Genomic DNA, 17228 nt, shown 5'->3' on the forward strand with positions numbered 1-17228 from the left:
ACCATTTAAAAAATATGTTGGGAGTGTAACAACCCGGAAAAAAAACAATTTAAATTGGTGTAATTTGGTGAAATTTGGGGATTTAATTAAAAGTTTTCAAAACTTGTAGGCAATATTAGAAGTGAAGGAAATTTAGGGACCAAGCTTTGAATTACTCCTTTTAGTATCGGCAAGAAATTTGATATATACGTATGTATGGTTTTCTGTTTTCAAAACAGAAAACAATTGTGAAATTCCTCCTCCCGCACTATACTTCAAAGCCTGATTCCAACGCCGTCCGACCTCCGACCGTCAAATTGAAACCACCATCGTGTTCATCTTCGACCCGTGAACAAAACCCAGTAAATCAATTATAGCGAACCACTGCCAAACGACGTGAATTTCGAGTCAAAGTCTCGACGTTTTTTTAGCACTACCGCCGAGAAAATCTTAAATTCATCTCCGATCGTTGATCGGTTTTCGACACCTTCCGCACCATCGTGTTCCTTGTGCCGTTTCGAGTCCGCTGGTGTCAACCTTAGTCTCCGTCGACGGCGGCGCGTGTGGAGGTAGAGCAGTCAAAGATTCGGACGAGTTGAAATCGAACTCTCCGCCGTTCAAAAATTTGAACCAATCTTTGTAAGTATCTCGAAATCGCTCAAAATAATTTTTAGAAATTTTTCCGTAATTTTTAGACCCCCGGAGGAGGCCTCACGCGCCGCCGCAGGGAGAGTGAGTGGCTGAAAATCGGTCTGATCGGTTTTGAACCGGTTTTGACCGGTTCGAACCGGTTTGACCGGTCTGAATTGGTCTGACCTGACCCGAGCGACCGACCCGACCGTTGACCGTTGACTTTATTTGACCAAAACTTAAAATGGCTTTGACCGACCATTAAACGACCGTTAATCTTTTCCGAGTATACCTATTCTGATAGTTTTCGACGTCCCGAATCCGTTTCTGAAGTCCGTTTTGTCAAATTTGAACTCGAAGGTCTCCAAATTGATGGTCAAAGTGGTTGACTTTGACTTTGACCAAGAATTTAATTTTTGAAAAGACATACTATATGTTTTTCGACGTCCTGATTCCGATTCCGCAATCCGTTTGGCCAAATTTTAAACCTGAAATCCTCCAAATCAATAGTCAAACCTTGAAAATGCTTATATACTTAAGATTTTTAGCTTTGAACAATTAAGTAAGATTTGAAGCTGATAAATTATTATTGTTTGAAGGTACAAGAGACTCTCCGGATCGTTCGACAGCTCGACCCAGCTCTTCTGGATCAATTAAACCACGTGTGCCAGTATTCACCCGTAAGACCCATAAATTTTATGATTTTAGAGATTTATTTATGTTACCCATAAGTAATATAGTGTTATTATAAAATAGGTTCGAAAACTGTAGCAGAGCGTGGTGAAACCAGCAATCAGTAGATCTACTATTTGAACCTATTATCGAGGTGTGTTCCCTAATTATTACTGAACTATTTTATTGGTTTTAATATGAGGTACACTGAGTTCTTTGGTTACTGTTTTATTGATGCACCAATTTAATGTGATGATTTATGGAATTTGTGTCACGGTGTAATTGAACTTTTGGATTGAATTACAATAGTATAGCTCTGATCAAGCTAATAAATAGAATGGCCTAATGTGACTCTTGGGGCCCCAAGATACATTAGGTTGGCTTCCCTTGCTGTGTGCTTAGGGTAAGTTATATGGACTTGGACTTACGGGCTTAAGGATACAAGCTATAAAGCTTATCCTTAGGTTGGCTTTCTTTTTGTTGTGTGCTTAGAGTAAGCTATATGAAAAATAGTTTTGGAAATTACTGATGGTGTACAAGAAAAGAGTTTAAACTATGATTTTCAATAGTTAAACTCTTTTATGAATTTATGAGATTTACTGGACTATGATTTGTTTAATGTACCTATTGTGATTTTAAGGTAATATTGGGACACACTGAGCCTAGCTCACCTTTCGAAAATGTTTTTCCCCCTTTCAGATACTGTTGGTTAGATACATCGGTTCGAGCACTTGGAGGATCAATATATCTCTTGAAGTATATCTGATTGTAATGTTTTATCTTGCTAGTTGACTTTATTTTGGTGAAATGGACCTTATTTTAAAGTATCGTATTTTAGGATGATGACACTTTTGCTATTACTGTTCGGTTTATTGTGATTTTGATTTTGAAGACCTGTTTTAAATTAATTTATTACTTATTGGTATTATATTTACAAGTTGGGTTTTGATGGTATAATTTATTTCATGACATTTATAATGTGATTTTACATTGATTGAATAACGGTTTCAAAAAATATCTTTAAGAATCATAATGTGATCCACTAGACTTAGTCGAAACGCATAGGCCGAGTCTAGGGGGTTACAGGGAGCGTATGTGTATCGATACGTCTTCAAAGTGTATCGGTACACTCAGTGTAAAATTAAAATATTTCGACCATTATTTAACCAAGTGTATTGGTACGCTAATTACATTTTATATTTCTCGGAGCCTGGAGTGTATCAATACATCGACTATGTATCGGTACCATTATTCCATTCGAAATATGGGTGTATCGGTACATACGAGGAGTGTATCGGTACCTCCCTTGTAAAATTCATTTTTGGCTCGATTAAGGCTCGAAATACTTTGTAAAACTTGTTTAAAAAATATTGTAAGATTAAAATACAATTTTACACTTAAGTAAGGATTAAAATTGACATTTGAAAACTTGGAGTAATATTTTTGATATTCGAATAATTTAATTGAATATATAATTTTGAATCGAATATAAAATCTTAAAATTCAATAGTACTTTGTTTGTTATATCGAAACATCAAAATGTTTTCAACAGTTATTAACTTCACATTTTATAATTAATTCAATTTGATCCCTCATCCACGCGTGGTGTTTAATTTATTTAATTTTTTATTTCCAATTTCATGATTGTTCAATTTGGTACTTTAAATTATATTTTTATCAAAATTGACCCATAATTATTAATATTTTTTAAATTTATTCTAAACCATATACAATTATGAATTACAATTTGATTTTCTCGCTCACGTAGTCACGTTCTTTAATGAAATGTGAAAAATAATTTACAAAAAATGTCAAAATTATCAGACCTGAATTTTATCACGTTCTTTAATGTCAAAATTATCCGTTAAGATTCGACCTGAATTTTATCTGCGAATCATATGACCCTATCTGAACGAGATCTGATTTAAGTCTATCCGAACATGAATTAACCTGGTGTTTAACTGTTTCTGACTGAACCATTTTGACCTAAACTGACATCGATCCGGTCTTTGACACCAAGATACCTTACAGAATACAAAACATACAAACCCTCAACTACGTGATACATACAAAAAGTCTTGAACAATGTCACCATTGGATACTCTTTCAATTAATGGAGACAATTTGTTATACCACCGCTCTTTCAAAAAGTCTTATACTTTACACTTTATATATACTTTACACTTTATATATATTTTAATACTTATATTATATAGTTTTATACTTTATAGAATATACATTAATACTTTCTATTAAATAGTTTAATACTTTATATTATATAGTTTTATATATATTTTAATATTTTATATTAGTTCAGTACATATATATAACTATATACTTTAATACTCACACACTTACATACTTTAATACTTATATTATAAAGTATTATGTTATATAGTTTTATACTTTATAGTATATACTTTAATACTTTATATTATATACTTTATAGACTATAGTTTATATATACACCAATATATATATATACACACACACACTTATACATTATATATACTTTAATACTTATATTATAAACTATTATTTTATATAGTTTAATACTTTCTATTACATAGTTTAATACTTTATATTATATTATAGTTTAATACTTTATATTTATTAGTTTAATATATAAATATATATATATATATATATACTATATACTTTAATACTTACATACTTTAATACTTATATTATAAAGTATTATGTTATATAGTTTTATACTTTATAGTATATACTTTAATACTTTATAGTATATACTTTATAGACAAAAATTTATATATATACCTATATACTTATACTTTATAGTTTATATACTTATATATTGTTGGGATTTACGGAAACTCGAATCGACAATCGGAACGGTTTGTAAAGAGGGGTCGGAACGGTTTATGTGTTTAGGGAGTAAGGAGATTGAAAGATTGAGAATTGCACAGCGATTTATAGTGGTTCAACTTCTCAATCAAGTCTACATCCACTACCTTAGCTCCTCACCAAGGATTTTCCAACAAATTCACTAATTTGTTCTTTCTTTTTCAAGGACAAAGAGATAACCTTTACAAACTCCCTAGTTTTTTACGGGTTAAACTAGAACCTTTCCCTAGCTTTTATCAGGCTTAGCTAGAACTAAAACCCCTTTACAATGAAAGGAAATGTAAACAAGAAAACCTCTCTAAGGTACGTGTTTACAAGAATCAAGCTCACAAGAACAAAAATATTTACAAGAGAAAGATAAAATAAGAATGAAAAACTCTTCTCTTGTGTTTGATTGCTTGGATAGTTGTTCTCTTTTTTCTTCAAGTGTCTTGAACATGTATTTATAAGTTGGAATGAGTTTGAAGTTGTATATAGTAGTTGGAGATTAATTTTTTGCAAAATAAAAATGGCCAGAACAAGTAGTATCGATACCCCTTCAATGGGTATCAGTACCCCTTCATAGTATTTGAAAATTTTGACTGTTGGGCTTGTTTTTACTGTAGCAATATCGATACCCCTGTAGCGGTATCGGTACCCATGTTACATTCTGGAATTGCTGAGCATTGATACTGCTCATTATTGTTCACACAATATCGGTACTATTCATACAATATCGATACTATTCATACATACAATACTATTCATAAAAACATTTTTGTGCTCAATTCCAAATTAAATGGACTTTGAATTATTTTTGTAAACTTTGAAAACTTTGAATAAATTTAATTCAAGTCCAAAAATATTTTCCCATAAATTGTTATATCAAAATATAGTTTAACAATATTAATATAAAAAATGGACTAAATTGCATACATTTAAAAAGTTGGAGAACATAATTTCAAATGAAATTTATTGTGTGATTTACATTTTAAATGGTTTGAAGTAAAAACAAAAATATAAATAAGTATGGGTTAATTTCATATACAAATCTAATTTGAAGGCCTAAACTGAAAAAATATGAAATTATAAAGTAAAGTTTAAATACAATAAACAACATAAAAGGATCAAAATAAAAAAAATGTAAAATGTGAGAAAATTCTAAAATGAATTGAATTGCATTAATTTTAAAAGTTGAGTAAAAAATGAAGACAATTACATATATATATATATATATATATAATATATAAACTATATAGTATACATATTAAAGTATAAGTATAAAGTGTATATATATAAAGTTATAGTGTAAAAATATATATACATATATAGTAATATAAAGTATGAGTATATTATATATATATAAAAGTATATAAACTATAAAGTATAAGTATATAGGTATATATATAAACTATGGTCTATAAATTATTAAAGTATATAATATAAAGTATAAAACTATATAACATAATACTTTATAATTTAAGTATTAAAGTATGTAAGTATTAAAGTATATAGTTATATATATATGTATTAAACTAATATAAAGTATTAAACTATAATATAATATAAAGTTTTAAACTATATAACAACAATAACAACAAAACCCTATTCTCATATGTAATAAGGTAAGGGGGAGGTAGGGTAGTTGTAATACCCCAGTTTAGGGGATAAATTTAAGAAATTATAAAGTGGATAATTTAATTGGTATTTTTGGAAGAAATTGGGGATTAAATTGTAAAATTGTAAAGTTAGCAGACCATTTTAAGAAGTGTAGGAAGTTCAGTGACTAAACTCATGGTTTACCCATTTTTCTTTTAGAGATAATATAAACCCCCATTTCCCGTATCATTCAGCAGAAATTTCTCAGTTTTTCCTTCCCTTCAACCCTCATTCCAACTTCGATCTACTAGCCGTCTGACCTTCGATCGACGAGCCGAAACCACCATCGTGTTCGTTGTCAACCAAGGAACAAAAACCCTCAAACCTTTCGTAGTGAATCGTCGCCGTTCGTCGTTAATTTCAGTCGGAAGTATCGTTGGTAATAACTCGGTTTTAGTTGGTTTTTCATCGATTCACGACGATTCGGTCATCCTTTTACGACACCTCCCACACCATCGTGTTCCTTGTTCCTTTCTGAGTCTGTCGGTGTCATCCTTGGTCTCCGTCGACGGCGGCGCGTGAGGAGGTGAAGCGGTCAAAGTTTTCGATTCGTTGAAATCGAGCTCTCCGTCGTTCAAAAATTCAAACCGAGCTTTTGTAAGTATCTTGAAATCGCTCAAAATAATTTTTAGGAATTTTTCCGGGAATTTAGCACTGTTCACGCGCCCCCACCCGTCGCCACTGCGCGTGGGGAAGGAAAATGTGACCGGTTTGACCGGTTTTGGAGCATATTTGACCGGTTTAACCGGTTACAACCCGACCCGTTGACCCGACCCGACTCGTTGACCTTACCCGACCCGTTGACCCGACCGACCCGTTGACCCGACCCGTTTGACCCGTTGACCCGCGTTGACCACTGTTGACCAAAACTTTGACCGGCTTTGATCGAGCATTAAACGACCTTTGACTTTGACCGAGTATACCTATCCTGACATTTTTCGACGTTCCAAATCCGATTTCGCTGTCTATTTTTTGAAATTCGAACCCGAAGACCTCAAAATTACCGATCAAACCCGTTGACTTTGATTTTGACCGAAAATTTCAAATTTTTGAAAAGTCATATTTTATGCTTTCAACGTCCTGAATCCGAATCTGAAGTCATTTTCGCCAAATTCGAACTCGGTAAGCTATTTTTCACTGATTTATCACCCGATTCGATCCGTTTATCGTAATTAAGCTTCGTTTTTGATATAATTTATATTGATATGTATCTGAGGAATTATTGGAAGTTGAATTGAAGATCAAAGGCGTTCGAATGGAATTTTTATGGTCGATCAGTATTGCACGGAAATCGAGGTAATACTTTACTACATCTTTATGCTTTATGGAACATGTTGATATTGATAAATGCATGAACAAGATAATGTTGGTCACTTTGGTGGAGTTGAATAATTTATACACTCGATATGATGTGGTAGAAATTCTGTAACTGATTACGGATCGAATGACTAATATAAGAGATTGAAGAATTGTTAGATTAAATTACAAGTTTGTGATTAGTGATAAAGAAATCATCCCTGTATCTGCAACTTATAATTTATTTCATCAAAGGTTAAATGTTAAAGGTACTTGGATGAGAAATTATGATAATACTCTGGTAGGGTAAAATTACAACAATACCCTTATGTGATAAAAAGATAAGATTTGAATATGGAAGTTAGATGAGAGGATTTTACAGACATATTGATCTGATAAAAATATTGATGTGCATAAGAAATGTTAGTTTTATTTGGAAATTAAGGATAACCAGTTTTAATCCTAGGAGAGGTTGTGAAAGATACTAGAAGTCTGTTAAGAGAACCGTTTCAAGATCAGAGAGTGTTCAAGAAAGCAATTAATCATAGGATCTCTAAATTATATTATTTTCGTTAAGAGCTAATATCAAAATTATCTGGTTAAGAAATTTCGGAAATGCCCTTAAGAGGTAGAATAGTCTGAGATGACTCTGAATGAGAAAATATTTAGAGGATTCGTACTTAACTCGATTAAGTACGGATTTAATTGTTAAGATCCTGACTTAGTGCAGGAAAATTCCTGATATTCCGTTTGTAAAGTATGAGAAGACACTTGACCTAAAAATATTCGAATAATGAGTAAATACTTGAAGAGTAATTTATCGGGGGTATTCTGCTATCAGAATTGTTCGAAATGACTGAAGTAAATTGATAAGATTGAATTAAATAATAAGACCGGATGGAAGGAAATGATTGAAATACCGTAGATCTGTAAAATGACCAAAATACCCCTGTAATAGAAATGACCCAAGAATACCACCAAGCTCAGGAATGATTAGATATCCTCGAGCTCTGAAATGAATGGAATAAAACTGAACACCAAAATTACCAAAATAACCTTATGGCCTATACCTAGTAAATGTCTTGGATTAATTAAGGAATCCAAATAAGCATGGGTGTTGGACTACCTTTAAAAGTAATAGAACTCAATTTAAGTGAGTAGATTAACCCTAAAGTTATGTCAATACCTGAATGGTATATATATTACTGGAATGCGTGTTCGTCTTCTTAAGTTTGACTCGATGATAGCTTAGCTCAACTCTGGATCACATTCAGTACTAAGAATTGTACGTTTGTTCGACAAATCAACCACAAAGACCAAATCGAATGGAACGGATGTACTACATGTGTCTGAAATTCAGGAACGTTTGAATTACTCTGGAAAATCCCGAAGTAACTAGAACGGACATGACTGTTAAATGAACTAGGTAACCTCAATGACTGAGGATTAAGTAAGTGAATTGGATAAGTCTGGAAATTCTGATGAGTTTATAAGATGTATTGTCCTTATGGAACATGAACTACAAATCAAGCATGTCCATATTTCATGATATCGTGGAAGCTTGGAAATGAAATAAAGACCATTGTAAGATCTATTCAGCAATGATTCTGAAGATGATCCATGTACTAGAATTTGTGGTATTAAAGAGTAAATACCCTGGAAGGAAAATGAATTGACCAATCGACATAAATTATTAAGATTCTGAATCTTCGTTCTCAAGTTGTTTGATTATCCGATTAATTGACATGAATGTAAAGGATTCTGAATACCCTTCTGATTACGTACAATTTCTGAAAACAGTCCGAATAAGATATGGTCCTGATAATTCACATTCTGAATAACTGATGATTCTGTCAGTCAGTGAACTCTTCTAATATTGATTCTAAATTCAGACATTCTACCGGTATACTGAAGATCCGTATTTCTCTACTTGATAAGATTATCCAGTACCTTTGAATAATATTTGTAAACTCTGGTGTGTTCCCTAATTATATAATTATTTATCTGATTTCTGACTTGAATTCTATTCTGATACATGACCTGAATTCTGTTTTGATTTCTGATCTGGATGCTGTTCTGATATATGTTATGAATTCTGTTTTGTTTTCTGATATCTCCGTTTAATGACGGAAAAATGTTTTAAATGAGGGGTATTGTTGAAGGAAGAATTTTCGCAGGTTCATCGGCTTTGTGCTCAGGGCCTTATATGATGTGTTGGGTTGGGGGTATGGTTCTGGGGAACCTACACATTATGATGTGTTGGGACGGGGGTATATATATATATATATATATATATATATATGTTTTAAAAATATCCGAAAAGTTACATGGTTTTTGGGAACACACTAGATAACTTATTCTGATCTCCTGAATTCAGTCATCCGAAATATTTCTCTGAACTGAAAGCTCATTGTCCGTTACCACCTGAAATATCAGTAGGATCTCTGCTCAGCATAAAAGTCTGTAAATGTTCAGAAACAATAAGGATATATAAATATTTATCTGTATCTGCACGTTCATCAGCATCATCTGGTAGTTCTATATTACTGAGCTTTCTGAATCTCACTCTATTACTCAACATTGCAGGTTAAAAGAATTGAACCAGTGCAACTATCGTCATCAGTATGGGAGTTCTTCCGGCGTTGATTTCAGAGAATGGTACATGTGATTAGGGGGCATGTAATTGTATTTTATTTTATATACGAGTCTGAAAATCTGTTTTATTTTTAAATAGTGACACATGATTTTATAAGTTTACATAATCTGATAAAAAGTTTTAAATTTTCCGCTATTTTTACGGTGGGTTACTCCGGTGACCCTAATGTGACTTCCCGGATCAGATCGGGTTATCCGCATCGGTCTGGGGGTTACAGTAGTAGGTTTCCCCCCAACGCCAGGTTGAGAGTAGCTTCCGTGGCAGACCTCCAACATTCAAAAATGAAAATAAAGATAAAATGCAATGCATGCTTAAATAAATAAATACATAGTTGAACAATCTTCATATGCAGTCTTCATATGCGCATCTGTAATGGGAAGTAATCCCTGCAATAAATCCCTGCGTAAAAATCTATGCATATAGACAGAAATGTAAGACCCGGCAAAATTTAAAAAGAGGAAACATGAAGAGCAATATACACAAAATTCAACGATAGAAGGCTACGAGAAGGAATAAAATCAAATGGGTTAAAACCTAACCTAAGGCAAAACTACTCCGCTACCTTAGTTCTAAGCCTTCATAAATTCCAATGACAAAAACGTATAAAAAGTATAAGTCATGAAATTACTACAAAGGCATTAAAAGAAGACAGAGATGATACACCCTATGGATGTGACCTGCACTACTCGGCTACCCTGGTCTTAAGACTCCATAATTTCCTATCAGAGGTCATGTCCTCCGTAAGGGCTAAATCCTTCAAATCATATCTCAAGCAGTCTTTCCACTTCCGCCTTGGTCGTCCTCTCATTTTGGTACCATCAACTATAATCGACTCTACCCTCTTTACCGCATCCGACGATTATCGCCTTAGGATATAACCAAACCACCGTAGTCTTCCCTCCCTCAATTTTTTGGATACATGAACCACCCCAAGGACATCCTAATAGTAGAGTTTGGTGTCATGTCCCACAGAGTCCTACCATATGCCTATCGAAGCATTCTCATTTCTGCGGCCTCCATCCTCCTTACGTGATCCTTTTTAATTGCCCAACATTTTGATCCATACAGCAGCACTGGTCTTATTGGCATTCTATAAAATTTTCCCTTAAGTTTTAGAGGCACCTTATTATCACACAAAACTCCAGTAGTAGCCCTCCATTTTAGCCATCCAACCTTTATACGGTGTGAAACGTCATCATCTACACCCCCATCTTTATGTATCATAGACCCTATATACTTGAAACAATCCTTTGAGGGGAGAACGTGTCCTATGCATATTTCTACATCTTCATCATTTTGGTTCCTACTGATTTTTTAACATAAATACTCTGTCTTTTCAATATTTATCCTTAGACCTTTTTCTTCCAAAGCAGTCTTCCAGGTAGACAGTATACTATTTAACTCAGTTTTTGTTTCAGCCACTAAGACAATGTCGTCAGCGAAAAGTATACACCATAGAACACCGTCTGTTGTCGCACAATAGATATCGTCCATAATCAAGGAGAAGATGTAAGGGCTAAGAGCCGACCCCTGATGGAGTCCAATATCCACCGAGAATGCCTCGGTGTCGCCAACTATAGTCTTGACGTATGTAGTAGATCTACAATACATATCACGAATCGCCTGGATATAAGCAGTTGGGACCCGTCTCGTTTCCAAGGTCTTCCAAATCGTATCGCGGGGAACGCTATCATACGCCTTCTCAAGGTCAATGAACGCCATGTGAAGATCTCTATTTTTTCCCTATATTTCTCCATAAGCCTTTAAAGTAGATTAATCGCCTCCGTAGTATATATATATAAACTATAGTCTATAAAGTATATAATATAAAGTATTAAAGTATATACTATAAAGTATAACTATATAACATAATATATTATAATATAATTATTACAGTATGAAAGTGTTAAAGTATATAGTTATATATATGTACTGAACTAATATAAAGTATTAAAATATATAATATAAAACTATAAAACTATATAATATAAAGTATTAAACTATTTAATATAAAGTATTAATGTATATTCTATAAAGTATAAAACTATATAATATAAGTATTTAAGTATATATAAAGTGTAAAGTATAAGTATATAAAATACAAAGTATAAGTATATAAAATACAAAGTATATAGGCATATATATATATAAACTATAGTCTATAGAGTATATAATATAAAGTATTAAAGTATAAACTATAAAGTATAAAACTATATAATATAAGTATTAAAGTATAAAATTATATAATATAAGTTTTGAAGTATATATAAAGTATAAAGTATAAGTATGTATATATAAATAAGTATATAAACTATAAAGTATAAGTATATAGGTATATATATATATATAAACTATAGTCTATAAAGTATATAATATAAAGTATTAAAGTATATACTATAAAGTATAAAACTATATAACATAATACTTTATAATATAAGTATTAAAGTATGTAAGTATGTAAGTATTAAAGTATATAGTTATATATATGTATTGAACTAATATAAAGTATTAAACTACAAAATATAAAACTATAAAACTATATAATATAAATTAATAAACTATAATATAATATAAAGTATTAAACTATATAATATAAGTATTAAAGTATATACTATAAAGTATAAAACTATATAGTATAGTTTATAAGTATTAAAGTATATAAAAATAAATATAAAGCATATTAGTATTAAAGTATTAAAGTATATAAATAACTAAATATAAGTATTAAGTAATAAATTTAAAACTCGTAGGATCTAAATGAAAGAATTAAAAATGTAAAGCCAAACTTAAATACATTTGTTAGGACTAAATTAAATAATTTTAAAACTATGGGAAAGGGGTACAATCCCCATTAATTTTTTTGGGCACACACGGGCCTAGAGTCCCGAATCTAAGGAGTATATATAGCTGAATTTGTTTGTTTTGAGATATTTTTTGATTTTATTATTTTGCTCTCTCTCTAAAATTTGATTTCTTTCAATTCTCTGTATTCTCTCTAGAATTCTTAGGCAAAAACATGAAATTCCTAGAAATTTTTATTTTTTCGATCAAACCCCCATTGTTCATCTCTTGTTCATCCATAAAACCCTTGTTTGATCCTTAGAAACACCAAAAACCTTGGCCAAACCTGTTTTCTCAGATCAAACCCAACTTTTTCATTTTTTTTCTTCACGTGCTTTTCCATTTTGTCCTTTTTTATTCTTGAAAACAAAACAACAACCCACCTCATTTGTTTTACTCGATCAACCCTAGCCAAAATTCAAACTTTTTCATCACTCGTTCCTCGTTTAATCCTTACAAAAACCAAACACTTTTCCCCAATATGTTTTTCAAGATCAAAACCCTAAATTAAAGTACTATTCATCTTCTTTCCTAACCCTAAATCCCAAATCCAACTGTTCATCCCCTATTCCCCTTCTTCAACCGAGAATATTCCTCTCCCCCTTTTGCTTGATCCTTACAAACACTAAGCACTTTTCCCTAATCTGTTTTTAAAGATCTAAACCCCCAAACCGAAGTATTATTCATCTTCTTCTCATAACCATAAATCCCAAATCCCATTCATCTTCTTCCCTAACCTTAAATCACAAATCTCACTGTTCATCTCCCATTCCCCTTCTTCAACTGAGACTCTTCCTTTTCCCATTCTTCAGTTTCCTATAATCCCAAATCCCAAACACTGTCTATCCCATTGTTCATCCCCCTTTCCCTTCTCTAATCGAGATTTGAGTCTCTTCCCCTTCATCTTCCCCTTTTGTTCTGTTAAAACCCCAAAACCCATCACTATTCATTTTCTTCTCTAGTCGAGACTCTTCAGTCTTCCCTTTCTTTTTCGGTTTACAAACACCCTAACACTATTTAGCTTCTTCTCATTATTCTCTAACCGAGACTCTTCCCCATTCAAAACCTTTTTTTAAGGGTTTGATGGATTCTCATCCGTATGAGATAAAATTCTCACGTAAAAAAACATGGTTTTTTTGCTTTTTTTCTATTTTTAGGGTTCTAACAAATAAATAACTTTTTTTTCATGCAAGAAACCTACAAAAAAATCAAAATGATCAGCCATGAGGTAAAAAAATTGGTGTTTTATATTTTTATTTTGTTTTCTGTTTTGCATGTGTTAAAAGTTTCTGTTTTTATATTTTGTTTTGTATTTCTTTTCATTTTCTGTTTTTAGTGCATTATAATGTGTATTTTAATGCATGCAATAATTAATGCAATTATATATTTGGTATGATCTAATGATGATCTAATGAGCATGAACTATTAACACGTTTAGACTTTGATTTAAATCATTAAAACAAATTTGCTGATATAATTATCAGTATTTGAAATTTATTGACTAATTAATTTAGCAAAGTATTGTGAAAATTTATTATGATATATTTTCAGTATTTTTTATTTTGAAGGTTGTAAGTAAGAAATGATTTTTTCTCATGCTGGAGACTTACAGGAGATCAAATTGATTTGCAATCCCAAAGAGGTAAAAACCATTGTTTATTATTTGTTTTGTTTTTTCTAATTGTTTTCTGTTTGTTCATATGTTTTTTGTTTTTTATTTTTGTTTCTGTCTTGTTTTATTTTATATGTTTTTTATTTTCTGTTTTCATTTTTTATTTGTTTTCTGTATGACTGTATACATTATATGTTTTTATATGACTATATGCATTTTGTTTTATTTTTTTATATAGTTTCATTTTTTATTTGTTTTCTTTTATTTATTTCCTGTTTATGTTATTATTTATTTTATGTTTTCTTTTATTTATTTATTATTTATTTTTTGTTTATATTTATTATTCTAACAAATGATTATTTGTTTTTTTTTTATTTCAAGAGGATTTCAATGATCAACAGTCTGTAGTAGTTGATGACATTATTTTCTCTAAGAGGAAGGCTTCATCAGAATTCGGGGGAGAACTTCTCCTGTTTTGGATCATTATACCTTTATCAAGTCTCCCAAAGGTGGTCTTTATGCCCAATGTAAGTATTGCAAAATCAAAAGGTATAGAGCTGACTCTTATATCGGTACATCTAACCCTAAAAGACATGCTGATAAATGCCAAACTTATAAGGATTTTCTTGCTGAAAATTCTAATATGGTAAGTTCTTTTGATCAAAATAGATATTGTGAATTGTTTGTCGAGGCTATTCTGTGTCATAGTTATGCTTTGTGTATGGTTGAGTATGATAAACTTATGGCTTTGCATCATTACCTTAATGTTAATGTGAAGGATATTTCGAGATATACTATTACTAAGTTTTGCATGTTACAGCATGAAAAGTAAAAGAAGTACCTACTTGATTCAATGAATTCTGTTTCAAGTCGAATTTGTTTTACATGTGATGGATGGTTTGTTTGCACTTCACTTTCTTATTTTTCTCTCACTACACACTATGTTGATAATAATTAGACACTTCAGTCTAAAATACTAAATTTTCGTCTTTTTCCTCCACAACATGATGTTAAGTCAATTTTTAAGTTTGTGAAAAAATGATATACGAGTGGGGTCTTAAAAAATGCTTTTACCATAACTCTTGACAATGCTTCTGCAAATGATAAAATGGTTAAAAGACTTAGAGATGATTTACATGCTATTTCTCCTCTTCCATGCAATGGTAAATATTTTCATGTAAGGTGTGCTACCCACATTTTGAAGTTGATAGTTCAAAAAGGTTTAAAGGTAATTTATTATTCCATTATCAAGTTACAAGAAATTGTTAAGTTTATTGATTCTTCTGATTCTCTACTTTGTGCCTTTGAATTAGTTGTTAATAATCGCGAATCTTCTTTTCGTGGTAAATTATTACTAAATGTTCCTACTCGATGGAATTCTATTTACTTAATGATTCATAGGGCACTTGATGCTAAATTACCTATTAATTTGTTTGTGAATAGGGAAAATAACTTGGATGCTATTACTGAATATGAGTGTTTCTTGAGCCATTTTATGAAATTACTACTATGTTTTCTGGATCTAAGTACCCCACCTCTAACTAATATTTGGCTAATGTTGTTGCAATTGAAAAGTTGTTGTGTGATGCCCACAATGATCCCTGTGAAGGTATTTCTGCAATGACAGGACCGCTGCTTGAATTATATGAGAAATATTGGTTTGGTCACTCATTGATTCTGTCTATTGCTATTTTGCTTGATCCTTGATATAAATTACAACTCTTGAAGGAGTTGTACAGTGTTCTTTATGTAGAGGACGAGCTTCAACGAAGGGTAAATGTTGTATATAATGAGTTTGTTAATTTATATATAAATTATTCAAAATCTGCACTTTGTAGTTCTTCTTCTTCTGTCCAAAGTAACACATCTCGAGAGACAAGTAGGTTAAGTTCTTCCAATCGACCTCGAACATTTAAAAAATGATCTATTTCAGGTCGGGTTTTTATAATTTTAATTTGATTATTTTATTTTCACAATTTTATTTTATTTGTCTTTTTAGAATTTTGATGCTAATTTAGCTGCTTCAAGGACTGGAAAATCATATGTTGATTCCTACATTAATTTTCCTCTTATTCCCTGTAATGAAAATGCTGAGTTTGACATTTTGGGGTATTGGAAATCATAAAATGCTTCTTATCTGATACTCTCTCGTATGACGAGAGATATATTGGCCACTCCAATTACTTCAGTTGCTTCTGAATCTTCCTTTAGCATGGGGGTCGTATTTTGAACAAGTTGAGAGCCAGACTTTTACCTAAAAATGTTGAGATATTTGCAACAACTCGAAATTGGTTGAATGGTTTTGAACCATAAGAAAGGGATAAAGAGTATCTTATTATAGCTACTGATTCTTCCCTTTAAAGGTAAATATTTGATTTTGTAATAGCCCAAATTTTGTTTAGTGGCTAAAATGTAAGTTTTGAAAATTTAGTGACTAAATTGAAATTTTAGAAAATTGAAGGGTCAAAATGAAAAATTGAGAGATGAGAATTTTACAGCTATTTTAATAATATTAAAATAGAGATGAAGGAGTGGCATGGAGGTGATTGTGAGAATTTATTAAGGGTAATTTGGGTTTTTGGCCCAAAATGATTATAAAATTTATTTTTTAATTATATATTAAAGGTAAGGGGGAGATTTTTCTCAAGAAATCTCATGAAACTCTCTCTCCCCATCTTCAGCTACTGCCAAGTCTACACACAAGGTAAGATTTTTATTTTCATTTTTGAAGCTATTTTCTTGAGAATTAGACTTCGGTGTAGTTAGGAAAAATGTTCTACGTTCAATTCGCTATGTTTTGACATGAATATCACTAGGGTTTATGTTCAAGTTCATTTTGAGTTGATGAAGGGGATTTTGATTTCTTGTGTTTTAGGGGTTATGAAGAGTTAAATGATTTTAAAGAATTAGTTGTAAGAATTGATGAAGAACCTAAGGATGAAGTTAATGAAAACAGTTTAGATTTTGAATTTGACAGTGAGTTTGAAAATTCACCAGAAATTCTATGAAAGTGATTTGGAGGTTATTTTTATATTT

This window comes from Hibiscus syriacus, unplaced genomic scaffold (genome assembly GCF_006381635.1).
Source record: "Hibiscus syriacus cultivar Baekdansim isolate YM2019G1 unplaced genomic scaffold, ASM638163v2 tig00110912_pilon, whole genome shotgun sequence".
Taxonomy (NCBI): Eukaryota; Viridiplantae; Streptophyta; class Magnoliopsida; order Malvales; family Malvaceae; genus Hibiscus; species Hibiscus syriacus.